Below are 27,724 nucleotides of genomic sequence, written 5' to 3'. Positions count from 1 at the left end.
TTACTTAGTTACTTTTTAAAAACACGATTTACAACCTGAAGAGATGATAAAGCGATAGATCTTTCAGCCCAATTCTACTTTTTCTACATAATCCATCATACAAAATGTAATCAAATGGAAAAGTCTCTTTTTTAAACTTGTTTTAACAGTTTTAATCTTTTAACTTTATGCATCAAGCAAAAATTTAATTATATGCAACATTCTCTGACTTGAATAAATTAGTTTAACATTTAAACCTATTTTCTACACATTCCAGCACATAAAATAAAATATTTTTTGTGATTTTTTTTAGATTAAAGTAACGCGTTACTGCCCATCTCTGTTCATGACTGGCTGTAATACTGGTAGCTTAGCTGTAGCATTTGTAGCTGAGGGCTTCAGCTTCCGGGTAACAAGGAAACGACATCATTCACGTAGATTATTGATTGGCAGCGCTAACTTGAAATTTCGAATTATTAACTCAAAATTTTTAGATAAAGTAAGTCAAAATTGCAAGCTATTTTTCTCAAAATTTCAAGTTAATAAGTCTAAATTTCGAGTTATGGATACTTTTTTTTTTTTTTAGTGGCAGAAATCGAATTTCCCAGAGGAACCCACCCGAGGGATTAATAAAGTTCTATCTAATCTAATCTAATCTAGAAACAGGCTTCCATACCCTTGCCCTTTGCATACAGAGATTTCTTTCTTTTAATTTATGATGTGCTGTAAATGGTGTCCTTACCAGCTTTTCCCGTCTTTTGTTGCTCATGTCTCAGTTTGTTTAAAATGCAAACTGATCAGAAATTTAAAAGAAAACAAAACAGGATTTCTCAGTTTCAACATCTGATATGTTGTCTGTGAGCCATTTTCTGTCAAACAAAGGCTTTAAATGATTTACAAATTATTGTCTTTTATAAATATTTTGCACAGAATCATACCTTTCTTTGGAAACGTGTTGCATAGCGTGGGCTGAAATCAGAAGTGGACTGCTTTTTTCTTGAGCATCCTTTTCTATCAAGTAATTGGGCATGTTATTGTATTTTTTATTTATTTTTGAGTCAATAGCGGAGAGATAACAGGAGGCAAGGGAATGGAGAAGCAGGGAATAATTTGGAACGAAGACCCTCTGGCTGGGTTCAGCTAAAGCAGATGTAGCATAAGATCACTCAAGATCTTGTACTGGTGCCTTAGGAGTCACCAGTGCACCCCATAATGATCTGTTAGTATAATGTAAATAGCATTAACCATAAACTAACTGTATTCTAAGATATGACTGTATTATCTGTTACATAACCATCTCAATTTTTCTGTGCAAAATATGTGAAATATGTAGACTCTTAAAGCTGCCAGGAGTATAGAAATGAAAAACACACAACTGCCAAATAAGGCACATTTCAACACAAGCACACACACAGTTTCTGGTGCATATTTGCAGATAGACAGTGGAAAACACTGCTTTAGGTCAGAGGGGACTAACATTCCAATCTTCTGTACAAATCTGTGAGCAGGGTCCTGTGGGAACTGGCACACATAATTAATTTGGTTTCATAAACTTCTGTTACCACATACTGGGGGACTGGGAGCTTAGAGTAAACAAATATTGAAATTATTACATCCAGATGTTGTAATTCCCAGGTAATCCACATGGAAAAATCCTGTGTATGTGTCTAAATCTCTGTATGTGTTAATATATATATACACATATATATATATACATATATATATATATATATATATATATATATATATATATACACATATATATATACATATATATATATATATATATATATATATATATATATATATATATACATATATATATATATATATATACATATATATATATATACATATATATATATATATATATATATATATATATATACATATATATATATATATATACATATATATATACATATATATATATATATATATATATATACATATATATATATATATATATATATATATATATATATATATATATATATATTATTATATATATAGTTAGGCGTGTGCTCATGCAAGTGTGACTTATTTTTTTGTATGTGTGTGTCTGTTTTTTGTGAAGAAAGAAGGCAGACGTCTGCTGCTGCTCAGTTCCCAGGGAAATCAGAAGGCACAGCGAGGGGGTGGGAGAAAGAGGGGTGTGTTGGAGGAGGGGGTGGTGGCTGCAAATAAATAATTTTCTTGAGGAAGGGTGGGGAGTGGGAAGAAGAATTAGGAAAGACGAGGGGAGATGCAGCGAGAACGAAAAGGAAGAAGAAAGGCAGAGTTTCAGGGAATAAAATGTTGACGCCAGGCTGCTCGCTGGCAGCTGACAGACAGAGAATGTGGCCTGGTTTCTGGGTTGCAATCAAATCCCTATAAACAGAGTGATCATTCACTCTGCCTAAATTCTACTGCATTACTGCCAGCCAGCGAGGACACACACTAGTGCTTGCTCACACAGACACACACTTGCAGTTTTTGACAACAAAAAGGTAGGGTTTTTTTTCAGCAGGGTTTGTGGTTTATGTATGCAGGAAGTCTTTGCATACATATCACAAAAATAAACAAATGCACTGCCACAGAACAAACAGTGAAAAGTGGCAAGCGGAGGAAGGAAAATACGGGAAGAGACAGTAAGGTGTTTGGACAGATTAGATTTAAATCCCTAAACTCCCTTGGGGGTAGGGTTGCCAACCGTCCCTTAAAATACGGAATCGTCCCGTATTTCGAAACAAAAGTACACGTCCCGTATTGAGCTAATAAGGGACGCACTTTGTCCCGTAATACAGTGAGAATCAAAAGTAGTCTATAAATGTTAATGGAATTAACGCTTTGTTTGAAAACATAATTCCCAGCCCCTCTCCTGCTTTGTGACCAATGAGCTGACAGCACACTTACGAGTATGACAATTCAGATTACCACTCATCTCATTGGTCGAGGAAAGGTCGCTTACGGAGAAAATACCGGAAGACAACAAATGACCACAACAAGAAGCATGGCCAACAGGGAAACAAACGCAGACACTGCGGTGCAAGTCTCGGACGACAGTAAACCTAAAGCTGGGCAGACACTGTGCAATTTTTTTCAGTCACGTTATTCAGCTCCTGCTCAAACTGCACGATTGACTCGCAGGGGTTAGAAGTTGGTAGGTCACGATGCAGGTCTCACACTATACCGCCCGATGCTCTGATGCGACCTGAGTGCTCACACTGTGCCTCCATAAAATTAAGGTTATAACAGAAAATCTGTCGCTCGCTCTCTCTGTCTCTCACTCACACAGACACACCACCACCATCAACTTTGCTAAATTGCTAATGAAAAACATGATCAGGCAGCTGTGATTTAGCAGCGATGTAGATCCAACTATTTTCACGGTTGTTGTGGTCGTGATAATTTTGTGAGGCCACATCGAAAAGGCTCGGATGAGCTTTTCAAAGTTCTACAAGTTGTGCCTCCATCGCTTGTGTCCAGATCACACGCTGCACAGCCGTGCTGCTCCGTCTTTTTCACGGCGTTTACGTGTTTGCGCGCGAGCAGTGTGAGCGGCTCACGAGCGATTGATGATCGGGAGCTGGTCGTGAGGTGTTAATCACTTCTCGTTACCCCACGTATACTACACGACGCACGATGAAGGCCAAAATCGGTCCGATCACTCAAAAATCGGCTCAAAATGGGCCTAAAACCGCACAGTGTGAGCCCAGCGTTAGAGCAGCAATGTTTGTTCCCCCTCAGAGAAAGGGAAGAATGGGAAAAGGAAAACACCTGGCTGGAAAAAGTTAATATGGGCATGTGCAGTGAATATCAGCGCTATGTGGCCAGAAGTGTGATAATATAATTTATTTTGTGTAATAAACGACTGCAAGGATAGATGATTACAACAAATAGATGACTAATACATAAAAGTAATACATAGGTGAATAATGATGATGAGTTAAGATGCGTAATCATGGGAACAAGCGGGTTTTCAAACGGGAGCAGCTGATTAGCATTAGAAAAGCTGAAATAATACCTCAGCTGAAGCCAATTGTACTAAATGCACTAAATGTGCACTGTTACAAGAATATTTTTCTTTCTATTGTTTTCTATTATTTTAAGTTAAGCAGGACAGAGTTCTTTTAAAGAAAGATTTACTTATATTCTCAAAAGTTAAGCATGACAGGCTTCTGTTTAAGAAAGAGACCTGTTTTACTGTGTTAATGTTGTCATTTTGAGCTAAAAATAAATGGCTAAATGATCATTTGTTTCACATGTGTTCATATCACAAAGAATACACATCTACTTAAATCAAATTCAAGTCAAAGGGTTAAAAAAAATAATTTCACACACAAAAAAAGAGCTAGAAAATTCACCACACTGGGAAGGGTGAAGACAACTGGGTCGCCTGGCCCTGGCCACGAGGTGTCCCTTATTTATTTTTCAGGGAGTTGGCAACCCTACTTGGGGGTCAAGAGTGCCTCAGTACGTCTGATGTTTATGAAGGTTTTGCTGTCTGGAGCAGTGCGAGCTTTCAGAGGTGATGTAGGAGTCGTGACTTTGTTGTTGGTGGTGTTTATTAAGCTGCTTAGCAATATAATTTTCAAGGAAATATTCAAAACTTTGTAGACAAGCAGTTCGGAAAAACAGGATAAGTGGAGAACTTTTGCACCTCAAGGAAAGAATTCACCATTTGATCTTCGTAAGAAGCGTTAGACACCTGAGTCGGTATCTGCAAGCCAGCTCAGAAACAACCACGTTTGCTTCTCCGTTTGCACAGTCACAATAAAAAAATAAAAAAAAATCATTGGCCTGTGCGTCAGAGCTGATCAAGAATTTCTTCCATCTCAGTCTTGACCAATAAGCAGGGAGCTTACCTGTGCACTTACTCCCCTCAGCGGGAGAATCAGCGAGCATGGAAACACCAAGTCAGGGAAAAGAAAAACTCTCATTGACTTCACGTGCTTCTTAATGCCTCTGCCTCAAGGTTCTGCTGTTCTCAAGCAGCTGCTCACTTTGTTCGCAGAAGCCGATGAAGCGTCTGGATTGTGAGGTAATGAGGTTTTTGTGCCACAGGTAGATGCAAATCTAGGTCTGTACTTTTGTTCTTGCAGAAAATAGAAAAGAAGGAGTTAAAGGGCTCACTCGCTGATTGATAGCAGCGGGTTTGGATAATTTTGAAGACCGAATCATGTAGAGGACGTGTGTAGGTCTGACTGATAAGATAATCCTTTATTTAACACACAATGGACAAAAAATCATGACATTTTATTTTTTCTAACTAATTTAAAACAATAACTGTGCATTACATAAGAGAGCGTTCCCATTTGATAGGAGTGAATACGACTTTATTCAATATCAAATTCTCATTAAAAAAAAATCTAATCAGCCAATTGCGTGACAGCAACTGTTCTGTTTCAGTGGGACTGGTTTGGGGGCTGCTTTTTCTTTTTTCTGTCTGTGTTTCCCTCATCTGGTTCCCTGGTGGAGTTATCAGATGGCTTGGTGTTACTCTCTGCTCAAGCTGCTCCTCCCGCACCTGTTTTGAGTGGTGCAATCAGGCGTTGAGCACATTAACTTTGAAGGGTACCACATTTCTCTGCCAGGTCGTCATCGGTAACCTGGTGGAAGTCAGGCAACCTTTGTTAGCTGTAAGCGTCAGTACTATTCATTAACTAACTGAGCTGTTGTGTGTTTCCCCCCAGTTGTTTGCCCAGAGTAAAAAAAAAATGGAATACAGCACACTGAGAACTTTGGATGCCACAAGCTATTTTTTATCCTTCTCAACCGGTCTCAACAGATGGCCGTCCTTCCCTGAGCCAGGTTCTGCTAGAAGTTTCTTCCTGTTAAAAGGGAATTTTTCCTTCCCACTGTCGCCAAGTGGTTTTTCATAAAGGATCGTTTGATTGTTGGGATTTTCTCTGTATTAACTTAAGGTCTTTACCTTAAAGCACCTTGAGGCAACTGTTGTTGTGATTTGTTGCTGTATAAATAACATGAATTGAATTCTCTCCTGCAAAGGAACGGACTTCCCTGTCTAACCAGCTCTCTGCCCACTCTCCACCTACTCATCTCTGTTTTATCTCTGCTCGACTGTCCCCCCTGAGATTCTTCTGCGTAACAAGTAAAGCTACATTTACGGTCCTGCAGATGTCCACGATTTTGGTCAGACAGATGGGGAGACGGGTTTTCACCCAACTCAGACATGCTCCCGTGCATTCCTGCAAGACCCTCACTGCAGGTTGCTGGAAGTGGATGATGTAAGGGACTGCAAAATGTTGATTGGTTGGCCCTGAATAGTGCAGGGAGTGAAAGCGCAGTTCACCGGGAATGGAAGAACCTCAAAAAACCCCTTCAAACATTAAAAAAATAGGCATGAAAAGTTTTTCACGTGTTTCACTTCATGTGTTTCACTTCAGCTCTTTGTTTGTTACAACTTCTCCATGGCTGGCTGACTGACCAACACACAAGCAAGTCTCCCACATACCCGTTGTAGCACATACTTTGTACACTGCCCCCATCTTGCAACAGCGCTCACTGCAGGCAATGGAGCAGACATCGAGCGATCTACCTCTGCTCGACCATAAAACCAGCGTTAGGCAGCCACAAACACTCACAAAAGGCAGTCATCAAACACATCATTCTCAAGAACTACATCTAACTCTTTCTGTGCCAGTAGACCACACAGAGTTCCACTCTTCAGTCTGAAAGAGAGACTAAAGAAGTCACTTGGATGAGTGATGAAACATGTATCCCACAGAAAACACAATGTCCAGATAAACAGAATCAAGTTTCTGGGATTTCCTTACCTAGATGATTAAGCAGCATCAAGGCATTCTTCTTCTATTGTCACAATAGAAAAGGCTTTAAGGATGAGCTCTTACCAAATGGCAAACACAGGCTTCACAGCAATCCCCTTTTTATAACGTTAAAATATTGCTTTCAAAGTACACATATCCTTTTTTTTCTTCCAGCATATCTGTGAGCAAGATTGATTGACAGACCCTGGCCTGCTCTTCCCAGCACTGACACCTCCATCATGATGTGAAGTATACATCTGCACTTGTGAAGCAAAAATCCCTGCCATGCACTACAAAAAAACATCATCTTTACAAAAAGCAGCATTTGCAGAAAGAAAGAAAGAACCCCCATCCTTTTCTTCTCTAACTCTGAGTGTTACAGTTTAAAGATAAAGAATTCTGGGTTGTGGATACGGGTGGGTCCATCCGTCTCGCTGTCTTTGGGCGCTGCAATGACAACGCCTCCACTGTCACAGCTGAGAAATGGTTTCCCTCTATTTGCATTTTTATTGATGCTCCAAATTGCAAATAGCTTTCTCCTCCTTCTGTCTTTGTCTTTGCGTTGAGGAGACGGAAAAAAAAATCCTCATTTGTTCAAGCTGGCCCTATATAAATCACTATAGTGAAGTGAAGTGATGTGAACTGGACTCATCTCTGAATAAAACATCAGGTGGCAGACAGGGCACACTGGAAGCAGTTTTATCTCTCGAGCTATTTTGAAAATTTTGCTTTTTCAAATGGGTGCAGTGCTTGCTGCTGTATTGTGCCAAGTTGGAGCTAACACTGATGCAAAAAAAAATAAAAAATACACACAGAAACAGGACTTAAGCAGACTGCATTCAGCTTTTCTGCTAACTCATTGTCAAGAACATGTACTATATATTACATACTATACTGGGCTACACAGCAGCTGGTCAGACACATTGATTACCTTGCTATTTTCTGCACAGGTCCAATATGGATTGGACCATTACCCCAGTCACTTTCCTATAGTAACAAACAGCAGTCACTGCACTCTGCGAGAGTACAATTACTTATCAGTCAGTGAATTACTGTGCATCAGAGTCGCACACCTCTCTCCTTTTTCCCTCTCTCTCTTGTCTCACTTTCTTTCAAATTGAGTGACTGTGAGACGATGAAATTTCATTGTTTATGTATTTATTCATTGTGAAGCAGGGATTACTGACTTTACAAGGTCATTCAAACAGATGAGTGAATACTCTATTGACTGAAATGTAAATACAGGCTCACACTGGGCTCGAGTCACACAGCTAGACATACAGCCGCTGTCTTCATTGTCCTTCATTGTCAGCCAGAGGAGCAAAAGTGTTTTCCTTAAACTGCTGATTAAGTTGCTGCAGCTTCTATCAAGGTCTGGGGATCTTGGGAAATAGGAAACCAGAAAATGAGATGTTGATATTGATTCTACAATCGTGAACAGAGGGCACCTTTCACTTAATCTTAACTGATCTGACAGCTATACAATAAATATAGTAAATATTAAAGCTGTAAAATAAAAGTATCATGTCTAACTTAGAAATGCAGGGATGATTTGTTTTTCAGCAAATGCTTGATGGAAACCCTGATTGGCTTGCTCCTTGGACTAACTGGTTACAATGTGATGCTAGAAAAAGAACCACAGGTGAACAGATGTCACCATTATTCTAAATCAAATCATTGCAAAGAAGGAATTAAATTAATTTGTATTTGTTAATTTTAAAAAATCATAACTAAAATGGTTAGTAAATTGTTGTGAACACATGTCCACACAATGCTACGACTTACTTTGTTGCATGGGGAACTTACTATGTTGGACTCCTCTCGGTCCACAATGCCACTATCATTAACTACGCTATTACCCATATGTGAAGGCAATGAGTTCAGTACAATAAATGATGGACCCCAAGATACACGGTCTCAAATTCACGCCACCAGTGATGTGCGTATCCCCCCATACTGTTTTATTATTAACATTTTAGTCTTATAAAGCTGACATGGTAAACCTGCTAGCAAACAACGCTCTACAACCTAAACAGAAACATTACATTAGCATCACTGCGTGGTAGGACTTGCAAAACATAATTAAACACAAGTTGTTGCTGATAAACTCATCTAAGTGTTCCTGAAATTGCATAAAGTTGCACTTTATGAGGTAGCTGGAGTGGTGGTGACCTAAGCACACACGGCTTTCAATCAGGAGAATTGTTTGGTTCGGTTAAGCTATCAAAACTACCTGGTTAGCATTAGGGAAACATTTTGGATTCATTATCTACATTGCACAGCTCCATTTTTAGGTCACTGTGATGCTGAACTCCATCTAAGCACAGCTGTTGGAAGTTGCTTAACTTTATTTTGCATAACATTAGGTTTAAAATTATGTTCACAACCCTTTTTAACTCTTCTAATTCCCCTCACCTCCCAAAGTCGACCACATCAAACGGCTGTACCTTTCCTGGGTCTGGTTCTACTGGTCTTTTCTTTTTTCATTAAAAAAAAAATCAACTATTTTGTCATCAAGACTTTTCTAATTCTTGCAAATACAGCAGGTTGATGGCATTAAATTGTTAAATACAACTGAAAATAATTAATATAAATAAATGTTTGGGGGATGACGGTCTTGGCAGTCTTCTCTTTATTGCCAGACAGGTGGTAGTTAGTGGCTTTGATAAGGTTTTGCTAAAAACATCTGCTGGAGGAAACTGTAAGACAGAATCACAACTTTAAAGCGGCAAGTTGTAAAAGCAAAGGAGCTGAAAGAGACTGGTGTGCTTCATAGAGATGAGGGAATTACAAAACAAGCGATCATTTTCCTAGGCATTGCTTCGAGTAATCCATTTCACACGGCACACTGTAAAATGGATTCATATAAAGACATCGATCAAGGCAACTTTAAAGACAGATGTTCAATACAAGTGTTTATGACCTCATTAGTGCATAGGCAATAAATATGAAAAAAACAACAACTGGTTAATTACCAAATTGAAAAATCACCTCGCTTTTAAATGATTCTTTAAATATAATGTCTTCCATGTCTACACATCAGTGTGAAATATGCCAATATATTGATTTGGCCAATCCATTAAAGAAAGAAAAGTAATCAAAAAATATGTATAGTCACCTTCAGGTGTCCTTCCTCCAGTCCTGACCTCTTACCCTCATCGTCTAATGACCTTTCACTCTGACAAACAGACAGATGACTCCATTTTACCCCCTCCATGCAGGTGTCACAGGGATGATAGAAGAGAAGGAAGAGGAATGTGATGAAGAAATGAGAACCTTAGCAGGATGTGACAGAACACTGCTGGAGAGGATCGGAGAAGAGAGGATGGATGGAGTGGTGAAAAGTAGGCAGGAAGGAAAGCACTGTTTGGTTGTCACTCTCAGATGTTCTTTAAAACACTGAAGTAAAAAGTAAAGCTTGAGCATTATCCGCTGTCTTCACCTCTGAAACCCACTGCCGACAAATATTTGACACCAAATTATTCATAGATTTTTAACGTGAGACTTTGTTAGTTTATCAGCTTTTTTCCATCAGCAGTTCATGTATCACTTGCTATGAAATTGCAGATCTTTAAACTTAACTTTTCCTGAGGAATTTAAGGGCTTCTTATTCAGTTTGGCTCATTTTTCAAGGTTAAGAGTTAATTTCATGTTATTGTCTGACTATTTGAAGGCTATTTTTACATTTCCGATTAAATGACTGAATTTTATACAAACTCTCGATAACGAACAAACAAAAATTCAAAAGCCAGCCAAGAAAAAGTATTTTTCTCATTATGAGGACTTTTGAAATTCACTGAGTTTGAGTGGAACCACAGGCGAGGTGAAATGTGCTTACCCCAATTGTAATTCTGTCATTTCTATTCACTCTCTGATCTCTCCTCTACATTGTGTGCGAGTGAGATCACGTTCGCTCTGTAATAGCCCTCAAATAAAAATCCTCATCGAAACAAAGTGAGATGCCCATGGCTCATTGGAATGACAACAGCGGTGTATTCTGCTTGCACCTGATAAAAATTTTACATCGCCTCCTCTACAAAGAGGATCAGTGTGATTCCTTTGAGAGAGACAAAACTGAATTCAGCCCCAACATGTGCAGAGCACTTCTGACATATTCACGCTTACATGGATAAATGTGTTGCGTAACTGGTGAACCATCTGCTTGCAAAAAATGCCAGATAAATACTAGGTAAACAGCGAATGCGACGAGGTGAAAACGAAATGACTTAAGAAGGGTCTGTGAGAGCCGAAGTGACAGTCAGTTAGTTGGATAATTGGTTTGCGAAGTAGAAAGCAGGAGGTGGCGTTGAATCAGAGCTGGAGAAGGGGAGAGGAATGAGAAGATGAGAGGCGAGTTGAAGTGAAGAGAAAAAATGGGGTGGGGAGTGGGTGAAGTACAGAGCTCGGTTCACGCACAGCTGGCTGATGAAGGATGAAGGGAAAGAAGCAGAGGCGACTGATAGAAGTTCAGACCTGCTGAACTGAAGCAGATGTCCACCATCCAGACTGACAGGGTCGTTGGCTGCCTGAGGAATAGCAGGGGTATCAATTTATAATGCTACCTGCCTAATAAGCCTTCTAAGATGCTTCATAATGCATTACACTTAGACCAGTAATTTTCATTTGTGTGTGCATATTCTGCAGAAACCCTCAATTTACAAAGATCGTATATTGATTCTAATTATTGCTAGCCTTTCACCACATGCTCGGAATAATTAAATTGAAGTACGGACAGAAGAAGGACTCAGACATATGTTGCAATTTGCAGCGCAGAGAGTAAAGGATGGGCAGAAGAAACTTGGTGAGAAACAAGACTTAAAAGCGCCGAGGAGTGACGCCCCTCCATAGGAGTAGTGGTGCCTCTTAGTGGTACTGACAGCAACAGAGAGGAAGAGAGAAGCTGCAGGAGTGGGTCCGAGATCTGAAGATGTTGCCAAGAGTAGCAGCGGATTTGTGATAAGTAAGAGAAGTCAAGTAACTTTCTGAAGCTAGTTTGTTGCTCACTTTATATCAGATGTGAAGCAGATAAATGTAGAAACTGCATCATAATGAGTCAGAAGAGCCAAGCAAGCCATGTATTATGTGAAACACTATCAAGTGTATGATTGCTATAGCCATTGTATGGTTTGCTAGAACAGTCATTATCTCGTTTATTGAAGTGATTCATATTTGATTACATTTATTTTATTCAGAATGAGCATATGCTGTATCTAACACAATAAGAATGAAACGGATACATCCCATATGAAACACACAGGGTGAAAATGACATAGTTAGAATATGTGATATTATTATATAAAGTGACTTGTGTAATGTTGGTGAAATTAAGCTATAAAGAAAGTTGGTTGTGTTGGCTGCAACTCTCCTTCAAACCGGAGAGCTGTCTCCCTGGAGAGTGGGTAAAAGAGCAGGATGGGTGGTTCCTAATCTTACTGTTGTTCTTTCTATGATGTCTCCTGTCGAGCCCTCTTTGCCCCACGCTTGTCTGAACCCACAAGCACAGCAAGCCACTCTCTTTCCTAAGCAAATCAGCCCTATGTCAGCCTGCACTGTGCCACCCCTGCCAACAACCTGGTTCACACGGAGGATAACACTCGCTGACAGCTCCACACTCCCTTTTGCACACATATTCACACGCAAACAGACACATCCAAGGCTGTGACACAAGCAACTTTTACACAGCAAGAGTCCTTTTTGCAAAACCTGCTTTGCTCGGTGGCGGTGTTTATGTTGTGGAAAAAGTTCAAAGAAATTCAGATTTACTGGAAAGATAAGATGAATCTGAGTATGTGCATCCCATAGAAAGCGGTCGTCGGTGTTTACCAAACTCTCTTGCATGCAGCGGGGTATATCATAGGGCATATCAAAAGTGACACCGTTATTACCACAACAACAGCCCCCCCATCTGGTGGGTAACAAAAAAAGAATGTGAACGTATGATAAGATCACTAATAAGTGGATCTAACAAGTGGATCTGTGCTTTAGAAAATAAAGATTTATGTCATTTAAATTTATTTACATTTAAATGAACCAGAATTAAATGTAGGTATTTTAAAAGAGGTGCAGTGTATTACAGCTAATTTATAAGCCTGTTAGGTGGGGCTGTGTGCAGACAGGAATAGGACCCAAGGTGCAGACTCCGGAGACAGAACTTAAACCAAAACAGCTTTAATGCTGAACGCAAACATCATATAACTAGAAAAAAAACTCAAAATAAACTTACACCGGTGGATGGGCAAAACACACAGCAAAGTAAACGGTAGATCACGACACAGACACAGAGAAACACTGGGCTTAAATACACAGAGGGAGCAATCAGGGAATGGGTAACAGGAGGGAAACACAGCTGGGGCAAATCAGGCCTAACGAGACAAGAAGAAGCAAAACCAGACACATTAACATCAGACATGGACTTTCAAAGTAAAACAGGAAACACATAACACAGACTGAACAAAGACACAGACTCATATGCCGGCACTACAAAGGGAACAGAGACGTGGGAACAGGGCAGACACAAAACACTGACTGAACACGGGGATATAGGAACTTAAGATACACATAGACGCGAACTAGACAAGGGGATGCAGGTGATAGGGGAGACAGAGCAACTAAAGAAGACAGACCTAAGCCATAAGACAGAACTCAAAGAAACCAAAAACTAGACAGTATAAATAATATCGTAAACTCAAAAACCCTGGGTCGACGACCCAGGCATCCTAACAAAGCCCAATTTAACCTGACATGCATGACTTTGGACTGTGTGAGGAAACTGGAGGACCAGGAGACAAGACCCTTAAACTATGCATGTAATGGACTCAAATTACTGAAGGTGTGACTGTACCTAGCCTTCTGGTCTGTTACATCAAGGATGAACTCATTTGATTTGGGTCAAAAATCAAAAGTTGGACTTACAACACCTGTTCTTGTCCACAACAAATTTTTATCCTACAACAGTAAGGATAGTCATGAAGAAGACAATCGCCAGACCCCTGCACAGGAGCAGGGCAAGAAAAACCATTTCTGCAGAAGAGACACCTTCTAGCCAGACTGAAGAGTGTCCTTTGGTCAGATGAGACAAAAATAGACTAACTCTTTGGCCACAGAGAGAGACACCATCCCCACAGGGGAACATGCTGCAGGAGTATTATGCTGTGGGGGTGCCTCAGTGCTTCTGGAACTGGGAATCTCTTGAAGGTGCAAGGAATCAAAGAGAGAGAAGGATATGTGAAAACTTAGCTTAAAACCGTCAGTATCAAAACTGGGTCTTGGTCATCGACCATCAAATCTGCAAGAGCTTGAGAGATTTGCTGAAGAAGAAAGGGGCTGGGTTACTTAGGAGATGTGTGTGAGACTTTTTGAAAACAACAATTCACAACTGGAGGCTGTTATCCAGCAAAAATGATGCACAATTGACTATTACAATCAGAAGTGTGTTTTTAGTGAAATTATTTTTTTCCTGTGTGCAAAATAAGGAAATGTAAGCATCCAAGATAAAACCAGGATGTTTGCACTCCGAAACTTTAAAAAACAGGATTAATAATAATTCTGTGCTGTCTATAAAAGAATCTGCCAAATAAAACATGCAGAGCTACCTGCTGTGGCAACCCCTTGTGAATAAGGGAGAAGCTGGAAGTAGCTTTATTCATTTATTTATTTTTTAAAAAACTCAAATCGCTCAAATATTAATGTTCACCAATCTAACACAAATAAATATTCCACTGATCATAAATGAATTCTGCGGCTAAAACGTCTAATCTTGTTTTCTTGTCTTTTATAGGGAATTTTATTTCACAACAGCACAAATTATGTATTCATTTCAACACTAAAAAGAGAGCTTACATAACAATAATACCATCACAAAACAACATAAATTCAATTACAGATCATATGAGGTCCAACTAAATGCAAAAAAAGTAAAAGTCTGTAAACACAGGAAAAAGCTGCCACCCTGATCACAGGTAAACAAGTATACATCCATTTCTATCTTTACTTTTGGCCATACTCAAAAATAGTCACAATAATAATATTAATTAGTACAGTCACATTAATATTTGTTACTCAAAAATAGTCACATTAATAAAAAGTGCAAGTTAAATGAAATCAGAATTAATGCTTAATCTGAAGCGACACGAGTGCAATACATTAAATTCAAATGTGTTTTCATTTTTCGCCTACTGCCATTTACATATAGGAGGGGGCAGAACAGTTGAAAAACCTACACTTCATTTACCAAAGTCATAATTAATAGAAATTTTGATATTATACTCCCTCAAAAACTAATCAGTTTTAGGAGGATAAACTGGCATCCAGCTGTTTTCATCCAATAAACATGGCAGAGTCTAAAACCTAGGGGGTCCTCCAAGGGCAATCATTGCAATCACTGCACAGATGTAGCGCAGACTAAGACATTTGTTGATTTCTCTTTTCAAAATGAATTTATTAGTAATCATTTCACTCCACAGGCTGGAGTGTCCAAGCTGCAAGTTCTTTTTTCAGTGGAAGAACAAAGAGAGTGCAGGCTAGGCTTGCAGAAACACAAATATGCCACATGCAAAGGTCCCTGTAAAGTTATAAATGGTTTATTTTGAATGTATATTGCTAATTTGATAAATACTCAGAAATTTCTTTGTATGATGACACTCTTTTGGATTCCTGTACTGTGAGGTTGTCTATTGGTAGAACATCACTGGTGAAATATCTTTACCTCCAGGTGGAGCTTAACCATGACCATGCTGCGAGAATAAAGGTATTTTAAATGTTTCTTATTTGATGTTTAAGAATATAAGGGTAAAAATAACACCACCGGAGAGAAACTCTAACTAGAAATAACTCAGCTCATGAAGAAGAATGTGAAGCTACAGTATAAGACGGAAAATCACTCATAAAAAGACGAACTAAAAAGCATTTTACACACACCTGTCTGATGAAACAAAAGGCTCACCCTCGGGATCAGTGGACATATATGATGAATAAAACAAGCCCAAAGGGAAAAGCAGCAGTGCTTAAATGACATCACCAATCAGACACTCACACCTGAGTCCAAAAAGTAATCATGGAAAACTGTGAGGGAAGAAAAGTTGTTATCCCTTCACTTACGCTTCAGCTGGCAATATAATGTTTCTTTCCCTGCTTTCACCATTATTGATTTTGTCAACCGACAGGCCAGACTCAGGGACGAGCAAAGTTTCAATCTTTCAGGTTAAGCAGATGATGCATTTAGCTTGGAAGGGGGGGGGGGTAGAAAAAGTACAGAGAAATACACTCCAATGGCGACAGCACAGCACAGGGTGATATTCCTGATAGACGTGAAGCTAATTTTGTTAACAGTCCATCGAGTGTCCCAGTTAGCTGCTGCAGTGAGCCAACATGAACAATACTGGAACCATGTCAAGTGAATGGAACGAAGCCACTTTTAGTGTCAAACCAACACCAGTGTTTTTCCTGCCATGACAGCCAAAATGCATGCTGAGATAAAAGTCTATCACAGAGAGTGAAATTTACTTTAATCTAGCATGTCTGTGCTGCAAAGAGAAACGGCCCAGAAAACCCTGTAAAAGCCACTTCATACTTTTAATGTTTTATTTTAGGGATTATAATCTGTAATCCTCCGTTTCCACAGGCAGGAATATTCAGTTTTTTATTTATTGTCACGGCTGGCGGAATGAGCCGTGTGGTGTGGAGGAAAGGGAGGACCCAAAATGCAGCAGTGACTGATGATACGAGTGATGTTTATTTACAAAGTGACAATGGCAGAAACAGGCAGTGAGGCATGACAAAACAACTGAAGAAACCTAAACTGGGAGAACTAAATGACAAACCTGAGACCATACAAAAGGGGTGCGGGGCAGAGAGACGCAGAGACAGGAACACCATAGAACGCAGACGAGCCGACAATGAACACAGACCGACACCCACTAAATATACACACACAAGGTAATCAGGTAATCACACACAGGAGGGAAGAACAGCTGAACCTAATACACATGAGGACCGGAGGACACAAGCTGAACACAATGACAACAGACACAGACCTTCAAAATAGAATAGGAAATCCAGAACATGAGCCTTCAAAGTAAAGCAGGAACACACAGACTGATTTACAACACAACACGGGGACATGAACAGAGCACCAAGGACAGACACAGGTAGGGCTGAATACACACACCAAACTACAGGTTCAACCCTAAACCAATACAAAATCAGAATAAACACAAAGCACAAAAATGAACTTCAAGGAAACACAAAACGCTGGGCCAAAATGACCCAGGACCATGACATTTATGGTAAGTTACAGACTATAGTTCGAATCCTAAATATGACCACTTCTTTTTATTTTTGTGTCTAATGTTGTTTTTCCTTTGGTTAGATTAAGGGAGCACACCTACTCGCTAAGGCGTTAAAAAAGGACGTGATTTTGGTTAAATTACTAAAGTTACCACATGTTCGAAAGCTCCGTTGTGCCAATTTTCTGATGAGTCCTGTCAGGAGAAAAATATATGGTTCACTGAAATAGCTGCATTAGTTTCAAAGTCATGGAGACAGCCTCAAAAAAGGAAATTCATGTCCTTCACATGATCGCCTTTTTTGTCAGTATTTCATGAACTGTCATAAGACCAGGCTGCTTTTTGACATGTGATAGTAGAAAAACTAGGGATACCATTAACAATGTCCTAAACATCTGTAATGTCTATAGGTCGGTTTCATAGGTATTGACTAATTTATTATATCATTGTAACTGTTTTTTGTTAATCACTGCAACGTGGGAACCCAATCGTCCTTTAATTGATGATCATCCTCAGTCTCAATGATTTCTTATGGAGCATTTTTAAATGGTTGAGAGATTTTTATCTTATCCCCCCCCTCTCAGGTGTGCAGTTACACATGCACATATACTGTACATGAGACATCACTATCAACTCTGTATAGTTTCATAATGCTCCATAAGAATAATCTTAATCATTGAATTAATATCATTGCCTTTCAAAGCGAGCTGATTCCATTCATGGTTATTGGAGAGTATTGCTGCATATATAGAGTTGTAAAGTGTTTTGTGACTCCCCAGAGAGCTGAAAGAACCTGTAAAATTACCTCAGCTGATAGCATATTGTTTAAATCTATATGAACAGCTACTTAAACTAAAATCTCCAGACTGCTGGTGGCCAGGTGCACTGCATAGAGGGTAAGCTGGGTTTTCTGTGCTGGGAAAAATACCTGAAGGCAGATGCTGTGTCTGGTTCTGCTGCAATGAGTTTGTTTAGCTACTGTTGGGGGAAAACTCTGTAAAAGACCCAGGAGAAATAAAGACACAATGAGACAAGATCACTTTTTATGCTTTAACGTGCACACGGGTAAGCTGTTCAGAACAACTCACCCCGTGTACAGAGGCTGGGCACTTTTTATAGGAAAGACAGTGAGAACAGGATAAGAAAATACAAAACAGATAAAATAAACAACTCCATATGTGGCGCTAGTCTCGTCAGCAGAGAGCTGGGAGAAAGCTGTGAGAGATAAAACAATATGTCCCAAAACAGTATGTCTTTGCTGAGAAAGTCTAAAAAGATAATTCTAAACTAATCTAACCATAGACAAAAGGGCATGCTTGCACATTTAAAAGAATGTAAAGAAACATAGAATCATTTTTCCTGTAACATTCCCTCCTGTTTTAACTTATTTTAAATGTATACAACAATTGTCTGTGAAGGTTATTTATTAAGTATCTTAAGCAATTTTTTAATTTTCAAAATGTCAGCATAGCAGAAATGGAAATCATTTGGTTTAAAGAATAAAACAAAATAAAATAATAAAAAGAACAAAGAAAATCATAGTAAATGAAAATCATAGTAAATGAAAATCATAGTAAATGAAATAACAAGTGGAATAAACAAGAAAAAATAATAAAACTAAACTACAAAAAATAAAGGATAAAAACCTTATATTTAAAACGAAAACTACAAAAAATAAAAGGATGAAAACCTTATGTTTAAAATGATGAAAACCTTATATTGTACCTGCATAAACTACTAATGTGTTAATCAGTGCATGATCACTTGACAAGTCATTTTTAATCACCACGTCATTCATTAGCAGTTATTACAAGTTCTCCTCTAACAGAATTGCAACGGGATGCTGTTCTTCTTGAGGCACGGCAACATAAGCAGTCATTGTAGTTGTTATCATCTTTGAAATCATTACTCTTAGACATGGCGGTGTAGCTGCTCCAGATGTGTGGTCAGTGACATATTTCTGCAGAATGGTCAAATTCTGCAAAGCTTCATAAATGTCTCCGCTTACAAACTCCTCCTTGTGATGCTGTTAGCAGGTCTAGAGTCAGTCTGTTCTGCAGCACCATCGTTCTGATGGTCTTCTGTTCTCCTGCTAAAGCCGGTCCCAGGGTCTTTGTCAAAGTTGATGCGTCGTAGCAGAGCATATCGGTTGATCTCCACATGATCCCGCACCTCGGCAGCTCCAATGCCGGGGATCAAGCTCTGTAAGAATTTCACTCCTCCTCAGATGCGAAACTCTGGTTCCTTTACTGCTTGGTGCCGTCCGTGCACATCCTGTCTGGTACTGAGTCTTTGTTTGTAGTGGCATCCGGTAGATAGGTGAGTAGGCAGCTCCCCCACTGCCCGCGATCCATTGTTCATCACACATACTGGCAGTTGCGCTGCGTTCAGCTTGTTCAGTAGAATTACATCAGGCAGTGGGTCTGAGACTTGGGGCCAGGTCAGTAGGTAGGTCTGTCCGGAACAGTTCACATTTGTGGGTGATGATGACCTCCAGGTTGCTTTTGCTGGGATGCTGTAGTTGGCCTTGGACCAAAGAGTACCGTAGCCTGGATGTGTTGCCAGGCCCAACAGACACCAACTGCGATCTTCAGGTATGCTGTACGGCCACAGGCCAGACGTCTGCGAGGATAGGGGCATATGGGTACATGCATAGCAGTCAGTTTTATTATTCCAGTGAGCTGTAGTGTTCATAAACTGCCACCAAAAGTTAGTGGCGTAGCCATGGGGAAACTTGGTGTACTGTCCTTTGTCATACAGTGTCTGCCTTTTCTTCATATTGCGTGACTTGTTGTCCCTCACGGAAGCAAAGATGAGGAGCCCGGCCATGGTCAGGGCCACTGCAGTTATTAAGAGCCACCACCTCATGATGACGGGACACACCCTCCTGTCGCGAGTAGACCCCCCGGCCAGGAAAGCTGACCCCTCCACCGGGCGAGATCACAACAAGTGGGCAAGCCTGCTGTCAGCTGTGTTTAGATGGCTTCACTGACTCGCCTGCAGTGACTCTGATGGATCCAGGATGGTCATTCCGCAATTTTGCAAGCGGTCGGTGTAGTGAGGAGGACTTGGTATGGCCCCTCCCACCTGGGTGTGCTCCAGTTTTTCCTTTGGAGCACCTTGATCAGAACCCAGTCACCGGGCTTTAGTCTGCAAGACACTGGAGAAACATCATCAGGTTGTTGATTATGTACAATGATCTCTTTGTTTTCCAATAGCTTAGACATCCATTCTGCTAATGTGTTTTCTCTGATTGCTTTGTCTATTGGTTGACTGGTGATCGGCAGTGGGAACGGCCTGCCATGAATGATTTCAAATGGAGTTAGTTTATGGGAGCCTTGCGTTAAGCGCATCCACATTTTCACTAAACCCAAACATTCAGGCCACGGCCTTCCTGTTTCTGCCATGCATTTCCTGAGCCTTTGTTTTATAGTGCCGTTAGTTCTCTCTACAAGGCCTGCGCTCTGAGGGTGATAAGCGCAGTGGTGTTTTATGCTGAAACCGAGTGCTTCAGAGACCTTAGTGATGACATCATTTACAAAATGAGTGCCGTTGTCTGATCTTATCAAAGCTGGGATGCCATATGTGGGTATGAAGTGATTGCACAGGCACTTTGCTACTGAAATTGCATCTGCCTTTTTCACTGGATAGATTTCCGGCCATTTTGAGAACACGTCTATTACCACTAGGGCGTATTTTTACCCTTGGCATTCGCTTAGCTCAATAAAATCCATATGAATTGTGTGAAAAGGATAAGGTGGAGTGGGAAAACGGCCTCTTTTTGGTCGCAGATTTCCCTGAGCATTATATTTTTGACACGTCATGCACGTTCTGACAAATTGTTTTGCTGAAGTTTCAAAATTTACAGTGTAGAAATGAGAGTTGACAATACAGGTCATTCCCCCCGATGACAAATGCGTATAGCCATGAGTCACTAATGCCGCCATCTTGTGGAGAGATTTTGGCAGCACTGGCTTGCCATAACACATCATTAAGTCGTTTGTCAGAACTGCACCGTGTTTTAGCCATTTTGCCTGCTCTGCTGTGCTTGCTGCTTTTTGTTCATTTTTCAACACATCCAGTGGAATCTGATGTGTGTTTACTGCCATCAATGTGATGTTTGTCTTTTGTGCCGCCTGTTTTGCTGCTCTGTCAGCAAAGTTATTGCCTGTAGCAATGAAAGAGGCGTTGTAAGAGGTTGGCATGCTGAACTGGTTTTCCGGTTGGTGTAATCATTCCTCTGGTTTTCCAGATTTTTTGCAAAATGATGCACAGCAGAGAAAACATACTGGCTGTCTATATAAATGGTTATTTGTTTATCTTTGTGTATTTAGCTTTCGCGTATCACAGCTATCAGCTCAGCGCTCTGTGCAGAACATGAAGAAGAAAATGGTTTTGCTTCTATTATTTTACTATCTGTGGTTACTGCGTAACCTACACAATTTCGGCCTGTGCTGTAAGGTCAAATGCTAATACCAGAAAAGAATGGCATGACTGCTATCTTAAGTTTTGTCAGAGCGTCTCTACCTAGCAAAGTTACTGGACACGACGGGTCATATGCATTTAATAAAGCACCTGCGGCCACTTGCTGTATGTACTAGTTCTAAAGGGGCAGTTAATTGTTGTACAGTTGTGTGGCCTGCAGCTGACTTTACAACTAATTTGTCCTTTGAAAACTGTAAGTTTAAGTGGCTGCCTCAAAACTGTTTTGGATTATTTCTCTGTGGCCTACTCCTACAATCTCGTGGGAAGTGACCTTCCTCTCCACGGTTCTAGCAGGCGTTGTCTCTATGTTATCTGCTGTTTCTGCGTGGCTGTCTGCAGCCTTGGTGTTTGTGACTTTGCTCGCCTCTCTGTTCCTGATAGCCACCTGCGAATTAGTGTTTTAGTGTGTTGTCAACACGTCAGCCTTATTTCTAAGTTACAGAATGCTTCTTCTCCTTTTTTTTTTTTTTTTTTTTGGTTTGGGAGAATAGATGCAACTCTACATTTTCACTTAAGGCATTTTTAGATAATTTCTAGTTCTTCAAACAATTCATGGATCTCACACATTTCAAACTTTCAAGTTAGGGTTGTTTCCCATTTATACAAATATATATATATTTAACTTTGCATTGCTCACAGCTCATAGCTCACAGCTCTAAACCTAGGCATTTTTCAATCATATGCCTAATCACTATGTGTCACTGTGATTCTCAAGTATTGTCACAAGTTCGTTTAAATTCGTTTCCAAAACCAACAAAATAATCAAACAAAAACAAAAAACATAAACGTGTCAGGACACAAAAGAAAAAAGAAAAATGCTGCCACCCGAACAAGGCAGAAGTCTGCATATGTTGGCTTGTAATAGCATGCAGCTTGTAACATGGTAGACTAATGTGCCTGTGTTAATTCAGCTCCATATTATTGTGTGAAGTTGCACTGGGTTGGGAGTGGTTTTGTGTGTGTCACATTTTTGGTGAGCCAATGGCTGGAATGGGGTTGGACTAATTAGAGGCAGGTGTACTTGATTGCACTGATACACTGGTCTTCTTATAGCCCACACTACAAACACTGCTGTGTTGTTTTGTCTCTCTGTGCAGGTATGTAATGTGATGAAATCAGATATGTTTGGGATGGATGGGTTTTGCCCTATGAATTTTATATTAAGTGTGTCGTTTTTGTCTCTCTGTGCAGGCCAGGGCCTATTATATGCCACAGCCTAAAGGCAGCAGAGTTGCAGAGGCTTGAGTGACCACTGACTATATGCTTGCAGGGTGGTGGGTCTCCAAGGACAACTTCTAACCCTGTTAAAGGCAACATGTGGGGTGCAACTTGGCTGTGTGGCATAGCTGGCTCTGGCCTTGGGACTGTGTGTTTTTATACAATTCTTAAGTGGGACACTGGACTGTTTTATCTTTTATCTCTTGATATATTTTTTGTCAATAAATTATCTTTTAGAATTTTATTGACTGACATCTTTTTGCCCATGACTGAAACGGTTGGTCAGACCTAGAGTCTTTCTTTGGGTGTGTTACAGCAGCTTCTGCTCTAAAAGAAACAAATAAATAAAAAGAAAAGAAAATGTGTAACATGCTCATCAGCTTAGCAGTGTCTACATATTTAATTCAGCTTCTCAATCCTGTAGTTGTAGCTGTTGTCTACAGGGTTTTGCTTATTGGTTGTTATTATAGGTGTGCTCTATATCTCAGCAATGTGTCATTCTAGGATGATAGGTTTCAAGCTGGTCAAGTGCCTCTATGCACTTCATTAGTTTAGTTATTCTCTGTATTGTCTTCATCTCACATGTCATTACACTGAGTTTTAGCAAACCTTAAGCTTGATGCAGACTACTGCTTAACAATTATCCACCTCACATCATAACCGATTAAGGTGCCTCTTCATATTAATATTATGTCATTGTTAATATTATCCTCTTTGTCTTATATAACAGCAATAGCATATTATAATATTTTATCAGTGTGTACCACTATACTACTCCTGAGCCAATTTGTTAGTTAGGATCATCTTATTCAGCAAACAGATAATTTAGAATTCATCCAATCTGCGGTCACATTTGTTCTCTCTGTTGCATGGCGGACCAGGCAGTTCTATTATAATATATTATTTATATTTTATTTTGTATCCATCAAGGGCTTCAGATGACCTGCAGAATCATCCTTTTCCCAGGGTGGAGACAGTTACCTTTTCACACACTGTCCTTGGCTGAACAGTGACACAGCCTTAATATACCTTATTTATTTTATTAAAATATTTTCGTGTGAATTATTTGCTTTATATTCATTTTATACATGCTGGGCATGGTCATCATGCCAACTGTGTTTCATTGTTAATATCACTTTACAGGTTGTTATCCTTGCTATTATTAATTTCAAATACTCTAAAGATAATTTCTACTGTAACTTTCCCTTTGTTCATCTTTATTTCGTACTTTTTATATTTATATCTACTCAGTGGGGTCTGTTTTCAACCCTTTTAAACTACTACAAAACTACTGTGATCTCTAGTTTTCACTTAATAAGGGATTATTATGTTCTTCCTGATATGGGTGTTGCTGCAGATGCGGCTGCAGGAGTGAGTGATGGTTTACTAAAAGGATTGTGGGAACTGCACAGTGTCTCGTCTTCTGGTTTTACTAAACTGGCAGTTGAGTTCTGTTCTTCTGACTGTTTATATTTTGTTTTCTTAAATCTCTCAGTTTACAGACACTGTTTTTGTCCGGCGTCTGGACTTTTCTTTTCTCACCACTGCTCGTCAGCAGGAGTGAGTTTTAATTTCACTTGCTTGATTACCCATCTTATTTATGTATTTACTTATTTTTGTTTAAGTAATATATACACAATACAGCTGCTATCACCTTCGCTGGTATTAGAGACGAGAGTGGTTGCTCACACGCCCTTCTACTTTCGGACTATTTCCAAAAGCGGTGTGAACTTTACGAGACGGAACTCGACCGTTCTCTCAACTCACCAGCACGTCAGTGAATAGCAGTAAAAGAAAAACACAGGAGCAGCTCAGTCTCTTATTGGACCGTGAAAATTCAGCTTGCTCCATTAATTAAAACAATACACACACATTCACATTCACAGCTTCGACGCGCGCGCGACCGGAACCCTTAAGATAAGGGGAGCTCCCAGAGCTACTTACTCTCTAGACCCAGCTGGGGGAGCTACCCAGAGCTCCAAAGCTACGAGTCGACGAGCTCCCAGAGCTACCAGTCGACGAGCCACTTCCGCTATTTTAAATTCCCTGAATTCAAAACGCGCTTTTACGCAAGATCGTGTCAGTGTGTCTGTATCTACCTGGTCAGTGTCACCGGGTCTGGTCCACCTCGATCGGGTCCCACCACAGTGGGTCGCTTTCTAAGACGTTGGCCAAGACCCGAATTTAAACGCTCTTGGACTTTTATCACACACCTGGTGTGTGAGCTGTCGACAGACGAACAACGTGGACTGGTCACGGAGATGGGACACGATGGAGGCGCTCCGGCTGTCGAAGGACCAAGAAATGTTGGGGGAAAACTCTGTAAAAGACCCAGGAGAAATAAAGACACAATGTGACAAGATCACTTTTTATGCTTTAACGTGCACACGGGTAAGCTGTTCAGAACAACTCACCCCGTGTACAGAGGCTGGGCACTTTTTATAGGAAAGACAGTGAGAACAGGATAAGAAAATACAAAACAGATAAAATAAACAACTCCATATGTGGCGCTAGTCTCGTCAGCAGAGAGCTGGGAGAAAGCTGTGAGAGATAAAACAATCTAAAACAATATGTCCCAAAACAGTATGTCTTTGCTGAGAAAGTCTAAAAAGATAATTCTAAACTAATCTAACCATAGACAAAAGGGCATGCTTGCACATTTAAAAGAAGGTAAAGAAACATAGAATCATTTTTCCTGTAACAGCTACTAAATACTGCATATATGTCGAGGCTATCTCTGTCTGCCTGCTGTGAAAGCGGTGAGATTCCACCAAAACAGTAAAGCTGCAGAGCAGACAGCTAAACAGTGTAAAGCCTTTCATGTTTGAGATGTGGTTAGGTGCATAAGTATCTGAACAATGAGAGTTTTGCTGGTGTACAGCAGCACAGTGGATTTTAAATCAAATAGTTAAGCTGTGATTGAATTGCAGATGTTCAACTTTAATTCAAGCAGTTTAACTAAATATCGCATTCACTGTTTTGGACTTATAGACGTCCCCATTTTTAGGGGCTCATAAAGGAATTGCACAAACTAAAACAATTTTAAACATAAAAATTGTTTTAATGCTTGAAAGAAAATCCTTTGCACACTTTTCTAGAAGTTGTGGGCTTCAGAAAATGCTTCGTTTGCTCCCTTGAGTGTTCTGCCGGGTCTTCACTCAGCCACAGCAGGTCCTCCTTGTTTGTGGGTCTCTCTACCTTCAGTTTTATCTCCAGTAACTGAACAGTATGCTCTATGGGGTTGAGATCAGGTGACGCACATTGAAGAATATCCCATTTGGTTGCTTTGAGAAACTTTTGCATTTGCAGTATGCTTTTGCAGCAACATTTGTTTTCCAGCATTTTGCAGAGTCTGAGCAAAGAGCATAGTGCTGTATACTCCAGAATTCATGCTGCTAATTCTACTATCAGTCCTGTCATCAATAAAGACTAGTGACCTGGTTCCACTGGTTCCTGCTTAATTTGTTATGAAATAGTGAGGGAACAGGCGTCACCTGGACACGAACCTGCTTGTCAGTTAACTGTCCATCATTTTTAGCTCCTAAAAAAACCCAAAGTATTTATTTGATATTTTTATTTTATATTCACTGCTGTGGCGTGCAGAACCAAAATTTGTCATTGTCCAAAAAGATGTGGACCTAATTTAGCGACCGTAAAAGGAACTGAGATTCAAACTGAGAACTATAGACACATTTTTCACTTCAACCAGTGCCAACATCCTGCACACAGCAAGTATGTTATTTGGAAGAGTTTTGTGGTTTGAAACTAGATTAGAACTTGAGTCTGAAGTGTCTGTGTGGTCCTCAGATAACAACTGCAACAGATCACTGTCTTGTTCTGACTCCTTTGATGTCTTCAGTGCCCAAGGCCACAGCTTTCTTACAGGAATAATCAGTGACATTTAACTGCCTTGTATTACAAAATGTACATAATACATCAGCAGGGGTTTGCAAGTGCAGAACAAAGCCTGTCATTCTCCTACAACCAGCAGAGCTTTGTAAACAAGCAGTTGGATCCATCCTTTTCCTGAGATGCTGTGAGCCCTTTAACAGTTAAAGAAGGAGACTGCCATGGGGTTGCCCTGCTACAATATCTTTCACTAAATAAATAAAAAAATAAACTCAGGTACAGGCCCTATATCTGTTCTGTGCTTAATCTTGCACCGTCTCAGGTGAGAATTGTCTGCAGAGAAAAAGGTGAACATTTGTGCCGTACAGGATTCCAGCAGACAAGAGACGATAATGAAACAGCCTCCTCCATCAAAAGCACCTCACTGTGAACTGAATCAGACAGTTGCTGTACAGTACATAGCGCAGACTGTTTCCATTCACCTCGCCAAGGCTCGTCTCCCTGGCAACTAAAAACAGGTTCTGAACTTCACTTCCCTCAGATGCAACCTTGAGAGGAAACATGCTGTCATGAAACAGATATAAAAAAATATCTGTGTGGAAGCTAATCTTCCTCTTATGGAGGATAAAGAATGATACTCACTTACAGAAGTCAGCTGTGAATCAAGTAAAGAGGCAACATTTGGGCTGTGCTGGATTCCAGCGCAACACAATGGATAGTTCAGCAGAGCATTTGGAGGCACTTATCCACATCTGCGAGGGAGCTGCTGTTGTAACAAACAGTATCTAGCAGATGCTCCACTGTTCCCATAGGTGAGAGACCAGTTACACAGCCTATGTCACACAACAGTTTGGTTAGCTTCACTGCGTGTTCAGATGCAATTTTCTCCTCTCATGCACACAACAAATTTCACAAAGACACGAAATGTGTTAACTCCTGCAAACAATGTAGCAGTGCTCCTGCTGTAAAGATGTAGCCCGGTTTGCTACAGCTTTGTATTCTTAGGCGTTCTATCAAAAGTGATCATTGTCCAATCAGATAATGTTTCCAAACACTTTGTTTGTACAGAAAATTTGTTGCTTATCTTGGAGGCATTTTGGAGGTTTCAGTCTTGCTTAAGAGCCACATACACTCTCCTAA

The 27,724-nt window shown here is 40.1% G+C and overlaps 1 long non-coding RNA gene across 2 annotated transcripts; it reads right to left on the bottom strand.

Moving 5' to 3' along the window:
* Positions 1-18,253: 18,253 nt before the first annotated feature.
* Positions 18,254-27,349, bottom strand: LOC146646824 (uncharacterized). Of its 2 annotated transcripts, none has more exons than XR_014908846.1 (3): positions 27,231-27,349; positions 18,746-25,055; positions 18,254-18,678 (listed from the first exon to the last, which is right to left on the bottom strand). It is a non-coding gene; the product is annotated as an uncharacterized LOC146646824 (long non-coding RNA). The 2 variants fall into 2 exon arrangements; XR_014908845.1 differs by having other exon boundaries at positions 27,227-27,348.
* Positions 27,350-27,724: the final 375 nt, after the last annotated feature.

The sequence above is a fragment of the Rhamphochromis longiceps genome, linkage group LG19 (genome assembly GCF_057381845.1).
Source record: "Rhamphochromis longiceps isolate RC_006_pf linkage group LG19, R_longiceps_female_GT1.1, whole genome shotgun sequence".
NCBI lineage: Eukaryota > Metazoa > Chordata > Actinopteri > Cichliformes > Cichlidae > Rhamphochromis > Rhamphochromis longiceps.
Note: the sequence above shows the minus strand (reverse complement) of the source record. Positions and strands in the feature narration are given on the sequence as shown.